Source organism: Orcinus orca, chromosome 8 (assembly GCF_937001465.1).
Source record: "Orcinus orca chromosome 8, mOrcOrc1.1, whole genome shotgun sequence".
Lineage (NCBI taxonomy): Eukaryota > Metazoa > Chordata > Mammalia > Artiodactyla > Delphinidae > Orcinus > Orcinus orca.
The window spans coordinates 65,139,665-65,154,414 of NC_064566.1; the positions used below are offsets into that span (position 1 = coordinate 65,139,665).

General features: G+C 39.1%; 1 protein-coding gene and 1 long non-coding RNA gene across 9 annotated transcripts in view; one reads left to right on the top strand and one right to left on the bottom strand.

Annotated features, from left to right (window-relative positions):
* GRM5 (glutamate metabotropic receptor 5) overlaps nucleotides 1–14,750 on the bottom strand; it is a 555,933-nt gene that overhangs the window by 229,356 nt on the left and 311,827 nt on the right. The gene's annotated exons all lie outside the window — the stretch shown is intronic.
* The window catches only part of LOC117202151 (uncharacterized), a 268,363-nt gene that overhangs the window by 225,262 nt on the left and 28,351 nt on the right, over nucleotides 1–14,750 (top strand). For all 3 annotated transcript variants that reach the window (XR_004484344.2, XR_007478771.1, XR_007478772.1), the window contains one exon: nucleotides 14,009–14,072. This is a non-coding gene — a long non-coding RNA (uncharacterized LOC117202151). The remainder of the gene's footprint in view (nucleotides 1–14,008; nucleotides 14,073–14,750) is intronic.

A 14,750-nucleotide genomic window follows, 5' to 3' on the forward strand; every position in this document is an offset into this window, starting at 1 on the left:
AGCCCCGAGTACCGCAAAAAAAAAAAAAAAAAAAAAAAAAAAAAAAGGGAAGTTTAGAGACTTTTCGAAAAATTACACAACTAGTCAATGACAGAACTGAGGGGTAGAGATTCCACTACAGCATGCCAACTCTAACAATGGTGATCTACACGTTTGCTTGTCACCCTCCCTTCCCTCAAGATTGTCACTTCCTGAGAGCAAGGATTATTTTGCATTCAAGAACCCATGATAGTACACAATTTTTGCTCTGTAAATGTTTGATGGATGAGTATATAAAGCACTGTGACAGAAAGTACAGAAGTAATTACTGGAGGAGAGGAGAGCATCCCTTGAAAGCCTAAATTCCTTTTCTCTTATCCTGTATAAATAATGCTATAAATAACAAAATGCAACTTGGCTTCTTCAAGAAGGTACTGAGATTTAGTAATAAATTGTAAACAACTGACATATTGTATGCCTGCTCTGAGGGCCATTACTTTGGTTGAAATATTTGAGTCACCATTTCTGAAGCCCCTCCCCTTCCCCTTCCCCATCCCATGTATATACAGGAAGTAGAGATGCTCTGTAGCTTGTAGGGAACTCACTAGAGTCAACATTCTCTGCAGTCTATAGGCTTTTTGTTATTGTTTGGTAGAGGAATGATGCATCATTCAAAGTATCTTTCAGTGGTCTCATTGGAGTTTTATTCATTTCATCTGGCATTGAGTGTGTAGACAGCCTGGAGCTTCTCTGGGAAACTGAAGGCTGCAAGAGTAGAACCAGAGTTGTGATTTAATGTCTTACTTGCATGGGAGTAAGATAGGCATCTTAAATGATAACAGAGGTTACTTAGGGATCCGAGATCTTAGAATGGTCTTAGAATGAATCCTATTCGTAGTTTGATGTCAATAAATCCATAAGGAAAAAACAGACGAGGAGTTAGAAGACTTTAGCCATATCATTGATGGTTGGACAGGGCAATTTCACTAAATTATAAAATGAAAATAATAACTTGCTTTGCCACCATCTCAGTAACGGCATTAGAATAAGATGCAATTTTATCTGTGAGCATGCTGTAAGTAATATGAAGACCAATGCAAAAGCCAAACGTTGTTATCTTTCTGTTTGTAAAAACTTGACAGTTATACATTGTTTTTCCTATTTGGTGCCTTTGCTATTCATCTAGGTTTGTTTTTGGATATAGAAAGGTCCCTAGTGTAGAAAAAGAAATGCCTGCCTTCCATTCCCTCCTAGATTTGGGCAGATCTTAGCAGATAGTAGCAAAATTTGGGAACACTCAGAGTTTGCAATTGCATTCCAGAAAGCATAGTGCCACACTGTGCCTCTAATTCGCTTTGAACATTTACTCAAAATAACAAATATTTACTAAGCATGTATTAAGAGCCACTTGCTGTTAGCCAGCTGAGCTCTAAGTAAGTATTAATAAAAATGTCCTCTTTCCCAAGGGAATTCATGGTTTATTACAGTCTAGTGCAGCAATTAAGAGTAAGACCTTTGAGTAAATAACCAGATCCTTTCTCTCCAAGCATCTATTTTTGTCATGCCATATCCCATGTCATGGGATAATAATTGTATCTACCCCTTAAGGTTGCTGTGAAGATGAAAGAGGTTGATAATTATAAAGCTCGAGCACAGTGTCTGTCACATAATAAGTGCTCAGGTAATGATGGCTTTTAAAATTTTTATTAGGAAAGGCACGTACAGAAACAGATCTTACCATGACATGTGCTACATAGTGACAGAACAGAGGTGGTGTGGTCATCTAGAGAATCTTTACCTATCTTCTTTTTCTATCCTGGGGTACAGACACGTTTTGCTGTGTACCAAAGCTTCCAGTGTCAGAGTCATGAATGTGATGCTGTATATGTTCCATGGAAGGAAGAGAAGCAGTTTTTTTCTCCAGTAGGAAGTATGCAGCTTCGTCTCTGCAGGCGTGTGAAACTTGGCTCAGGCACTCAGGGCCATCTTTGGAGACTTAAATTGATTTGGGGGCCTAAATGTTTAAAATGCTATAGGAGACAAACACTCCCAATTATTTCTAAAAATCCCCAAAATTGTTGATGGTTCTCCATAAAACTTTAACAAACAGTATTTTTTTCTTTCTGTTGAAAACAGTACATTTTCAAAGACAATATAAGAACAAGATTGACACTGTGAAATTTTAAGATTTATGAATCTTAAGGGCTATAATTAACTTATCAAAGATTTTTTTTTTAGATTTCAAATAGGTGCATTTTTTTGTGCAAAGAACACGGAGTTTAGTTTTTACCTCTTTCAGTCATGGTTCCTAATTTGATATAGATCTAAGGGTTTTGTTTTATAGCTCCAGTTAACTAGTGAAGGAGTAGCACAGAGCATAAATTTTGGAGACATTTAGAAGGTGAAGGAGCTATCATGGGTTGCAGGGGGCTGTGGAAGGTTTTCTAAAGGATGTGGGCCATGAACTAGGCTTTGGGGACAATTAGAACAGTGGTGGGTAGGAGGGGAGGGGTACGAAGATTTCTCAAAGAGTAGGAAAGGCATGCCTAATGTTAGGCATGCATGGAGGTGCTGGAGTGGGAGTGTCAGCTAGCAAGTCAGCTTCAAAATGTGACGTAAACATCACTGACTTTAGAAGCATTGTATTCATTCAGGGTGAAAATGGAAGAAAGTTATTTTGTTGGAGACATTCTGGGAAATAGTGACGGAAATCTAGAGCATGTCTTATAACTCACAGGTACGGCCATATAACATTGAAGAGCCAGGCAGTTTTACAAATCGCTATGTTCCCGTCTTTGAGATGTATCAATAATGCAGCTTGATCATTATCTCGATGGTAATCAGTTTGCCTCTGCTGCTTGCAAGTGCATCTGCGGTCACTTCATAAATTACCTTGTGAAATGGAGCTTCATGAGCACGAGAATGAGTCTGGATGCGTGTTTTCTGTTGATGTATACTGAATGCATCTATAGTGCAGCTGCATTTAGAACTCTGTAAAGATGTGACTACTTGCCTGCTCTTCCCCTGGCACCGGTCAAGTTGAAAAATTCCAAACGTGGCTGTAAATTCCACTAGTTCTGCATGGAAGAAAGGGCCCACATACAGGTCAAGGGACTTTTTTTTTGGACTCCAGCCTCTGTCTGATTTTTCTTCAGAATTAGAAGTTTTTTGGAAAAGGGATATTAGGGAGAATTATTTTCTCGGTGGTATTTTGAGGTGTGTGTATCACTGGAAGGGAATCAAAGGTGGGGAAGAGAATTAACATTAATGGAATGCTTGTGAATATACAAAACCTTTATGTACATTTCACCCTCATAATAATTCTCTGAAATAGGCATAATTATATCTTGTAGAATAAAAGCATCATGAGGGTACTGGTCGTTGTCTGTTTTGTCCCCCAGGTGCTTAATATAGTACCTCACGTACTAGATGCTCAATAAATATTTGTGACATAAAAATGATTTGAGTTAAATCTTATGTTTGAAGAAACAGTAGTAAAGAACAGTTAAATGTATTTCAGAGCTACCATGGGCTAGGCATGGTGCACAGAGGAAGATGTGAATGTAGGGTTTATCTGACTGCATGACACATGAGTTTTCAACTATGTCATAATACCTCTCCATGATGACACTTTTCATGAAAGAAAAAATATGTATACAATTCTCAGAAAGGTAGATGTTACGAATTGAGAATTAGAATTTATCTAGGAAGCAGACAGAGCTGCTGATCCCTCCTGGATTTTTCTACAATTGAATCCTTTCTTGATTCAGAATGGAGAGAGATTTTATATGAATATTTGTAAGCTGCCTTAAATCCTTTCTGAAACAAGGATGAGTAAACACAATAAACAAATAAGTAATTCTGAGGATATGCTGTGGTTTCATATTCATTTTAACTGGTATTTTTTAGGTGCCAAGTCTGGATTTCTGCATTGGGTATGTGGTATTAGGGATCAGGGACATAATGGAGGAAAGATACCATTCCTGCCTGAATTAGCTTACAGCTCTATTTTAGGTGGGAAGATGGATCAAATCAGTGTTTTCTAAACCTGGCTGTATATAAGAATAACCCATGGAGCATATTAAAAATACAGAATTAGGCTCTCTGGGATTGGGTCTGAGAATTTGTTTTGATCATAGCCCTGGATCATAATGATTCACAGCCACATTTAGGAAGCACTGAATTAGATGCACATTAAAATCCCTTCCAAGCTTTAGAAGTCTGTGATTTTCTGTTACTCTAAAAGCGTCTTACAAAAATAGTCATGAAAAGATGTATGTTTCTGCCAGCAGAGCATTGCTCTAAGAAGGAACACCAGGGCAAAAAGGATGAGAATTGTCGGTAAGGAGGAGAGTTTGATTTGGAAAGTCATGGGCAACTTGGGCCAGCACCAGCCCAAATCCTGAGTGGCTGAGGCCAGAGGCAGATTCCCTACACTGTTTGTTTGTTCAGGTTAGTCTAACTTGGAGTGACTTAGACTAATTATGAAAACTAAGCCCGTCCAGTTGCTTGTATGTTTCCTATTTAGAAAAGTAGTAAATCATCACGTGTGTCTGTGCCTTACTAGCAAAGCTACACAATGCAACTGCTTCCTTTCTTTAGAGAAAGAGAACTCAGTACAAAAACGGCCTTCTGTACCATAGACTAAGCCACTTACATAGGAATCAGTTCTCTTTATCACAGAAAGCCAATATTAATGGCTATTGAGTATTTTTATATACTAATAAAGAACATCTGTTAGTCTTTGTGTATGTTAAGATTGCTTTATCGAAACATCAGGAAAACAGTTGTTACTATTTTATTACATATAATAATTACATTTGTTAATATTGTTAACCATGATAGTAGTTAACATGTATTTATTGAATGTTTACTATCTCCAGTCACTATGCTTTGAAACATTTTTCCACAATTTATTCAATCTTCATAAGAAGACTATAAACTAGATCCCTTTGTGATCCCCATTTTATTGATGAGGAAATGGAGGTTTATAGAAATTGAGTTCCTTGAGACGTCCAGTGGGCAAGTTCAGGGCAAGGACTCAAGCTAACTTCTGTTTGACTCCTCAGCCCATGTTTTTAAACTCCACCCTAAATTATTTCCAAGTAAATAAAATAGATCTTTCCATACAACAGAATATTATTCTCTAGTCCAAGGGTCCCCAACCCCTAGGCTGCAGACTGGTAGCAGTCCACACGGGAACGGGGCTGCACAGCAGGAGGCGAGCGGCGGGTGAGCAAGTGAAGTTTCATCTGCCGCTCCCCATCGCTCCCCATGGCTCCCCATCGCTCCTCATTGCTCGCATTACCACCTGAAACATTCCCGCCCCCACTTATGTGGAAAAATTGTCTCCCACGAAACCGGTCCCTGGTGCCAAAAAAGTGGTTGGGGAGCACTGCTCTAGTCATTAAACTGTGTTTTTGAAGACTATTTAAAGATGTGAGAAAAACGTCCATGGTACAGTAGTAAGTTCATATGACACATAGAAAAACATATGTAAACATTTAGGAAAACGTATGTTTGAAGGAAATACATCATGTGTTAGCATTTTTGTCTGTGTGGTTGAATTACAGATGTATTTTGTGTTCTGCCCAATACTTCTCTGTGTTTTTCCATAATTTCTATAATAACTATTTATAGTTGGAAGGATAATTATATGTTACTAATTAAAATAAAATCTATTAAAGTATTAGGAAGATTATAAGGAAATTTATCAAAATATTGAGAAGGCTTTTATTTAGGCAAAAGAACAATGAACATGCAGTAGTATCACTCTTTTACTTATAATTTCTAAAGGCTCCTCACAGAAAGTATTTTTAAAATCCAAATGCCTTAGATACCATACAAGATCCTTTATAACCTAGACCTTGGCTATCTTCTTTCCAGATTTATAATCTAGTCCCTGGGTATCTTTCAAGACTTAATCCCTAAAACTCTCTCTGAGATGTATTCTACTCTCTGGTTTTATCAAACCACTTGAGGGTGCCACATTTCTTCCTAAGTCAATGCCTGTACATGTGGTTCCCTTTGTCTGGAATCACTAACGCATAACCATTTTGAGGGCAAGGGTCGTGTTGTCTTAAGACTGGTATTCAATTACCCAGCACAGTACTTACTATGCAGTAAGCCTTCAATACATATTTTTGAGTAAATAAAAGGGCTTCTTTTACCTACTCCTCCCTCCATTTTCAGCATAACAAAGTGGTTAGGTCCAGGCTTTAAAGCCAGTGGAACTGGAAGAGTGGTGTGTAGCTTTCACATTTACTCTATGTGTTTCTGTTTGGAAGTTTGACAGTGGAAGTGTATTCATATACTACCTAGGTAATTTGAAATAGAAAGAGGAGAAAAGATGTTTTGTTGAAATTTTCTCTGACAGAAAGGAAAAGATTAGTTGTTATTATTGGGTGTTATCTTTTAAGCCTCTGTTCAAATATCACCTCTTTCCTAAAGCCTTCTTGTATCAGTATTTCCCCTGGGCCCAGTTTGCTTCTCTACCTTCCTGTTTTCCGTTTAGCTTTTTTTTTTTTTTTTTTGCCTCTATCTCTACATATTTCAGTGCATTGCAATTATTTACTTATGACTGTTTTCCATGCTCTTATGTGACGGAGAGCACAAGGTCTGCTTGACATTTTACTCTAAAGACCTAACTCACAGTGTACATCCTGTAATGACTGAACATGCACAGGACTCCTTTCTCAGGTAACTCACAGACTCTGGAAAAGACTTCACCCGGAAGGTGACATTTGACTAAAGTCATTTGCTTCTAGTTGTTATTCCAATGCCCCTAGGCAGTAAAGCATGCCTGGCCATCCTGTTTAAAATGGCCTCATACCATCCTTTGTCCATCAGTCTCTGTCCCTTCCCTGTTATATTTTTCTCCTTAGTACTTATTACTATCTAACCTAGTATACACATTACTTATCTCTTTATTGCTTGTCTCTCCTTACCACGATATCAGCTGTATGAAGACTGAGATACAAGTCTGTTTTATTCCCTGCTATATCCCTAGAGCCTACAACAGGCCCTGGTGTACAGGAGGTATCCAGTTGATATTTGTGGGATAAATGAATGCCATGTACAAAATTATGGAGAGATGCACAGGAGGTGGGAAGAGTAGCATGGCTCTGCTGTACCAAATCTAAGCCTTTTTCTTGAATATTCTTTTGACAACCAATGAGTGGCAGTGAACTCAAGATACTACCCTGGAAAGAGGTTTGAGTGGGAGTATTTTATATTGACGGATGAGTGCAGACCTCATCAGAATCTTAGCTGTCCCTAGCGGACAATTAAGTAAAGGGAAGGGTGAGCATCCTTTCATTAAATGTAGATGACCTGGGGCTTCCCTGGTGGCGCAGTGGTAGAGAGTCCGCCTGCTGATGCAGGGGACACGGGTTCGTGCCCCGGTCCGGGAAGATCCCACATGCTACGGAGCGGCTGGGCCCGTGAGCCATGGCCGCTGAGCCTGAGCGTCCGGAGCCTGTGCTCCGCAACGGGAAAGGCCACAACAGTGAGAGGCCCGCGTACCGCAAAACAACCCACAAAAAACAACAAACAAACAAAAATGTAGATGACCTACTAAGAGGCCACTCCCAGGCCTCTCATACAAGGTACCTGAGGGAACATCTGCCCAACAGCCTTAAAACTTCACCTTAAAAAATTGCTTAGACCCTGCCTCTCACACAATCAGCTGGGTGAAGAAGGCTGTAAAGTCATACCCCAGGAATCCTGGCCAAAAGAGTTTTAGCTTGAAATATACTTAACACAGGTATAACCAGATACCCATCCTAGACAGGGTACGATCTCAACAAAGCCCCTTTTAGAGCACTAGGCTTCCTCCCTGCAGTCCACCAGGATAAAGGGAATGAGAAACAGACCCTGAGGTAACTAGCTGAGGTACCTTACTGACATGACAGCCTGGGCAACAGACTGGGAGCAATAACAAAAGATACATTTGTTTTAGAACATTCGCTGACCCCCTTCTTCCCTTTTGACAATACGAAGCTAACATGACCTATTGCTTGCTCAGACCTTTCCTGTTTTTAGTTAATAAAACCAGACTGGCTGCTATAAAAGACTACTGGGCGTTCTTTTCTCTGTAATGAGACATATCCAGTGTATCCAAAATGAAGTCAACACATTTTAGAAAAAGTTAAAAAGAATGTTGGAGAGCATCTTTCTGTTTAACCTCTCTGAAAAATTGTTTTGAAGACCTATCTGAAGACCATTCTATGGACTCAGGCTCATGCAGTTTCTGTAGGACAGTCATTACTAGGGTGTGTGTGGGGGTGTGGGTGTGTGTGTGTGTGTGTGTGTGTGTGTGTGTGTGTGTGTGGTTGGTCGTGGGATGTTCCATGTTGAGCTTAAAATCATTCTTGGCTCAGAACCAGTTCCTATCAAGAGTGACAAATTTTCAGTAATGTCTATGAAACCTCAGATGTGTTTTTCCATAAGGCAGAACAAATACACAGTGGTTAATATAAGGATAGCCATGATGTAGCATTTTAATATGTGGGTTCAAATCCTGGCATTGCCATTTTACTTCCTGCCTGACCTTAAGTACGTTATTTAACCTTTTAGAAACTTTTTCTCCTCAGCTATAAATTTGGTAATAATAGAACTTGAATATAGGATTGTGGAAGGTTAAATGAGAGAATACATGTAAGACATTTAGCATCATGCCCTGCAACACAGAAGCGAACTCAGCAACAGTTAGCTATAATAGTATTTCTATCATGGAAAGAGTAACTAACTTGCCTTCTTTCTAGGAATTGAACTTTTTTTGGTGTGAACATGGGGTTGAGACAGGTCCACGGACCTTTCTGATCATTACAGCAACCTCAGCAACATTTGGGAATCTGAACATAATAATGCATTGTTTCATATTTTCTTGATTTTATTAACTGAAGAATATAGAACTAGGAACTGTTCAAAAGCGGGAGCTCTCTTCCTAACTCAGAAAAACATGTTTAGTGCAAATCAGCAACTATAAGAACATAGTTTAACATAGCTGTGGCATTATCTTTCATTGTAATTGGCGTTAATCATGTATACTTATACTTTTAAGATAAATATTAGCAATTATTCCAAACGAGAATCATACTGTTACACATGCACATACCCAGCTTTATCATGGGCCATCTAAGTAACTGAACAGTTTGTGACTGACATCCAGCCACTGACAGTTTGTTGGAAATGAATGCAGAGTGCCTATGAAGTCTCTCTCTGTAATGAAAATTTTATGCTTTCGAGGTTAATGTAGACGAGACTGCCCTATTGTACCAAGATTATCAAATATGTGAAAAGAAATTGACATAGGAAAAGACAACTTTTGTTCTTCACAATAGTAGATGCAAATTTGAAAGACTGTTCACTTTTATGAAGACACACCTCATTGCTTCCTAATTTCTTTCCAGGAAAACAGACTGGGGATGTAAGGTGTGACTGCATGACTGGTGATACCTAATTATCACAAGCTGAACACATGGCCTGTCACTGAGTATTGGGTCAATTCACATTTCTGAATCAGTTAGCAAAGCAATTAGAAGAAAACATCAAATAACTGCCTATTCTCTTGGTCCACATTTAGTCAAGATTATGTGGCATGCCTGAGAATCGCTAACAATTAGCACCTGTGCATTTAGCTGGTAACCATATTTGACATCGAGTTTATACCTTTCTCTGGTTTTGGCCTTTTTTGGCAGGGAGAGATATGGAATAGCAGAATGATATTAATAAGCCGCTCCTGTAAAATTGTGAGCATTTGAGTTGGTACTACCACAGAGGGCCTTGATGGCCTGACGTAGCATCTACCTGCAACACTTATAGCTTCCTGGGGAACCTGCCGAGCTTTTTGACACTGCTCCATCCTGCTTCGGGCCCTTGCTGTGACCGCCTTTTGGTCACATCTCTAAGTGTTGAGGAGAAGGAGAACCCAGAAGTGTGAGGAATCACTTCATGGTAGCTTTTGAATTTTTCAGAGACCATAACATGCAGAACTCTCAGTGCAGCTGCTTCTACTTCCTAAATCTCTCACATTTGTCCGGGAGGAACAGGCACAATGAATCTCTCTGCACTGAGACAAGGGAGATCCCTGGGCAAAAAGCCAGAAATTGCCCATTGTTTGCCGTAGGACAAAATTGTTTAGTTTGGGCTTTCTAGAATTTTGTGGCTATGCCATTATTTATTTATATTTTTAAATTAATAGACTTTTTTTTAGAGCCGTTTCAGGTTTATGGAAAAATTTATCAGAAGATACAGAGTTCCCATATATCCCCCTCCCTGCACCCCTGGTTTCCCTTATTACTAACATATTGCATTAGTGTAGTGTATTTGTTACAATTGATGAACCAGTATTGATATATTATTATTGACTAAAGTCCACTAAAGTTTACATTAAACTTCAGGCTTTGTATTGTATATTCTGTGAGTTTTGACAAGTGTATCATGACATGTATCCACCATTATAGTATCTTACCAGAATAGTTTCACTGCCCTAAACATCCTCCGTGCTCTACTCATTCACCTCTCTGCCCCTTCACTCCGTCTTCACCTACTGAAATCATATTCATTCTTCAGGTCTCCACCAAACTGACCTTTTCCCAGGAAACCTTCCCTGGCACTCTGCTCACATTAGGCTCTAAAGTTACTGGCTTCCTAATACCCCATACTTCCTCTTCTCAGTATGTCTCATAACTGTTATTTCATAGTAATCTATTTGAATTCATCTTCCTCTCTAGACAGTATGTCTCAGAAGGGTAGGATTGCATGTATTTTACTCACTGCTTTATTCTCAGAAGCTGTCGCAGTAATTGGGCATTGCAGGGAACCAATAAATATCTATTGAGTCAATGAATGGCTAACAAACATATTGATATAAATATTACACTTCCAGATAGTAACTATAAATTAAAAAGAAAATCTTTCTTCATCAGTGTACTACTGAAAATGGAAACTTCTGTTATCCAGAAAAATTGCCATCTTTTAAATGGCTCCAGAAAGCTGACAAACTCCTTTATCAGACACACGTGGCCACATGTACAAGGTTCTTCGTTACCTCACTCATGCTACTTCTCCAGCCTCATCACCCGCCTTATATGTGATGATCCAGTAATGCTGGACTGCACTGCTTGCTATTCCTCACAGGCACTGTGTGGTTTTATAGCCTTGTGACATTGCTCAGTCTTCTTTTACTGCTTGAAAGAGCCTCACTGCATGGCAAATCACCTGTCCTTCTTCTTGATACAACTTGGGTGTCATCTTCCCCCCAGGAAGCCTCCTATGAACTCCCAGCTGAGGCTAGGTGTATCTCTGTGCTGCCATATGTCTGCGTAGCCCTATATCATGGTGCAAACGTTCGAAAAATATTTAACAAATGAGACTGAATATCCTTTACCAAATTACACCAACATCACTGGAATATTTATCTTCTCATCTTCCCTTGAGATTGGGAGTGACATCAGTGACGAAACTGTCTTGTTCACTGCTCTGTCTTCAGTGCCTGGCATGGAATAGCCACCTGACCTAAGTTTACTGAGATTAACTGAATGATCAATGCCAAACAGTATTAAGCAAGGTCAGATTTACTCGAGTTTTCTATTGAAATAATTACAGCCTCCTTTCTGTTCATCCTTGATAATTTAAGGGCTTATATTAGGAGTTTGGGATTAACATATACACACTACTATATATAAAAGAGATAAACAACAAGGGCCTACTGTATAGCACAGGGAGCTATATTCAATATCTTGTAATCACATATAATGGAAAAGAATCTGAAAAAGAACATATGTATATGTATATCTGAATCACTTTGCTGTACACCTGAAACTAACAAACACAACACTGTAAATTAACTATACTTCAATGTAAATAAATAAAGTGTGTGTGTGTGTGTGTGTGTGTGTGTGTGTGTGTGTGTGTGTGTGTGTATGACTTTGCTGACTTCCCCAACAGCTGCCAGCAATGTATATCTTCTAGACTGTGAACGGGGTGATATGTCCCATTATGTCCCAGCTTCAGTCTAAACTGACCCAGGACCACTGAATCAAGGCCTCTGTTGTTAGACATCTCACAAAAATGAGACCAAAAGTAAGATTTGTCCAGGTTCTCTTGGATAGCATCCTAGTTCTTCCTTCACTGACTGACACAATCAATCAGTACTCATCCATTCACTCTCTGAGACATCCCCGCCCGCCACCAAATGTGAGCGCTCCTTCCTCTGCGCTCTACCACACACTGTACACGCTGCCGTAACAGCACTTACCGAGTTGTAGTCAAACCACTTGTTGAAACGTATGTCTCTCCTGTTTGACTGCAAGCTCGCTGAGGGCAGGGCTCTGTTCCATTAACCTCTAAATCCCAAGAATCTGTTCCATGCACACATCAATCAATACTTTTCAAATGAATGAACCAATGACCATATGTACAATAAGTAGAGTGTGGTTATGAATAGGTGTTACAAATATATAAAAAGAAAGAAATCCACACTATTTGCAAAATACAATATAATCTCCAACACTGGCTCTGGGGAAGAACTGACATTTACTGAATGTCTACTATGTACCATGCTGGGTTCTAAGCACTTTGTCAGTATTACCTTGTTTCATCTTTATAATAGTCTGTCAAAGTAGACACAATCACCTTATTTTTCAGATGAGGAAGCATGAATTCAGAGAACGGGGTTATACATTTAAGAAATGTCTGACACCAAAGTTCCTTTTCCTGCTATTGAGAGATTATTATTTGAAGAGAAAAATATTCAGAATGGGAGAGAATCCATGGAGAAAGATGAAGGGATTTCCGATTAAGGGTCAAAAGTGTTCCTCCCCATGCAAAACTGTGTTGGCCTCAGAACACAAAGTCTCATTCTATCCCCTTGACTGTCCCCGACCATCTCTCTGTATCTAAGCAGATAGAACTCACTCCACCCCAGAGAACCTGGAAGGCCTGTCCTGGTGATAGTTTGCTAGGACTGGGTGACATCAGAGATGCCTTAGATTAGGATCCTTGTCAAAAAATCCTTTCAAAGCTGTGATTACTTAAGTGCACTTTCTCTCTCTCTTTTTTTTTTTCCTGAATTTCCTGAACATTTTAATTTTAGTACAATTTACTGATCTTGCCAAATAGATTTCATAGGGATGGCCCAATAAAACTATTTAGCAATAATAGATGTAATGGCAGATGAAAAATGTTTAGTTTCTATAGGATCAAGCAAACTTTGTATTATAGTGGGTCATTTCTCTGGGTATTTATATATTATTTTCCTCATTATATTGTAAGCTCTTTGAAAGCAGGAACCACATTCTTCTTAGCTGTGCATCCCCAGCATCTGGAACAATATCTTAAACATAATAGGTATAAATAAAAGTCTGTCATTGAATAATGAAAACATATATATGTCTCCCATCTGTTCCTGAAAGTTCTGGAAAGCCTCATAAAATTATACACTTTGAGATGAGGAATACTTTTTCCCATTACACACACACACACACACACACACACGTGTGTGTGTATGTGTAGAAACTGAGACTCCATATACTGTGAGGGCTGGACCCCACATTTTCTGACTCTCAGTCCTCTCTGTTTGCAATTTAAGCATCTTGGAGGCTAGGTGTTGTCATACATGGCATACCTGGAGAGCCCAGCAAATTTCTAACTGTGAGATTTTTCTCTCTTCAGAGAAATGAGCTATGCTGACATCTATATACTATGGTAGTTTTAGACACATTAACAAGTGAAAATTAAAAAGCTGGAAGTAGCAAAGCTTTTATGGTTAGATATTAAGATTTCTGGGAGTTGACCCCAAAGGACTGCAGATGTTTTCTCTGCTTGTCTGTGTTACATAATAGCAGAGAAGCTTCTCAGGAACCCGAGTAGATTTTACTATTGCAAATGTTCATGGTTCTGTAGAAGCTCAAGGGAATTAATAAGCTTTAGAGAAGGCAAGTGGCTTCTGTAAGAACGAAATGCAGTAGTGAAGAAAAGTACAGAAAAAAGAGTGCCTATAACCAACCCTACCCCTACCTTGCAGGTTTCCTGCACATTCTAAATCAGCCAAGTCTCCTGAAGCCTGTGTGCTCTGCATTTCTAAGACGGTGAGTGAATAATGTTTACTAAAATGTGGTGTGAAGACCACTGGGAATATACAAGATGATTTTAGGTACTTACTGATGGATATTTTTATTTCAACAGCCATGCACTGTTTTATGGTTATGTTTATTAAAATTACTGCATTCTTCTATTTATAGAAGTAAAGCAAATTCTCCTTCTAAAAAACTTATTTCAATATAGAAGTGATTGATTCAGAAACAACAAAGAAAGTTCTAGTATAGGTAGTTTTTCATGGATATGAAAAACTATTTCTGATAAATGAAATAATCGTGACTGACATTTAAGAAACACTAGGTTACAGAATAAGTTGACCAAAGTAGTCTTTATCTCCCAACTTCCTTTGTGAAATAAAAGGCTCCCACAGTTGCATTTCCTCAGCATGTGAACCCGATTTAAATTTGAGACTATTTGGATCATTTCTTTTAAGGCTAGAAACATAAAACGAAAGTTTTCTGTATTATTTTTCTTAAAAAACCCACAATAGTTGGTATAGTAGGTGCTAAATAAAGGCAGCAAGTTAGGCATTTTTAAAGAGCCTGTGGGGCTTCCCTGGTGACGCAGTGGTTGACAGTCCACCTGCCGATGCAGGGGACACGGGTTCGTGCCCCGGTCCGGGAAGATCCCACGTGCCGCGGAGCGGCTGGGCCCATGAGCCATGGCCA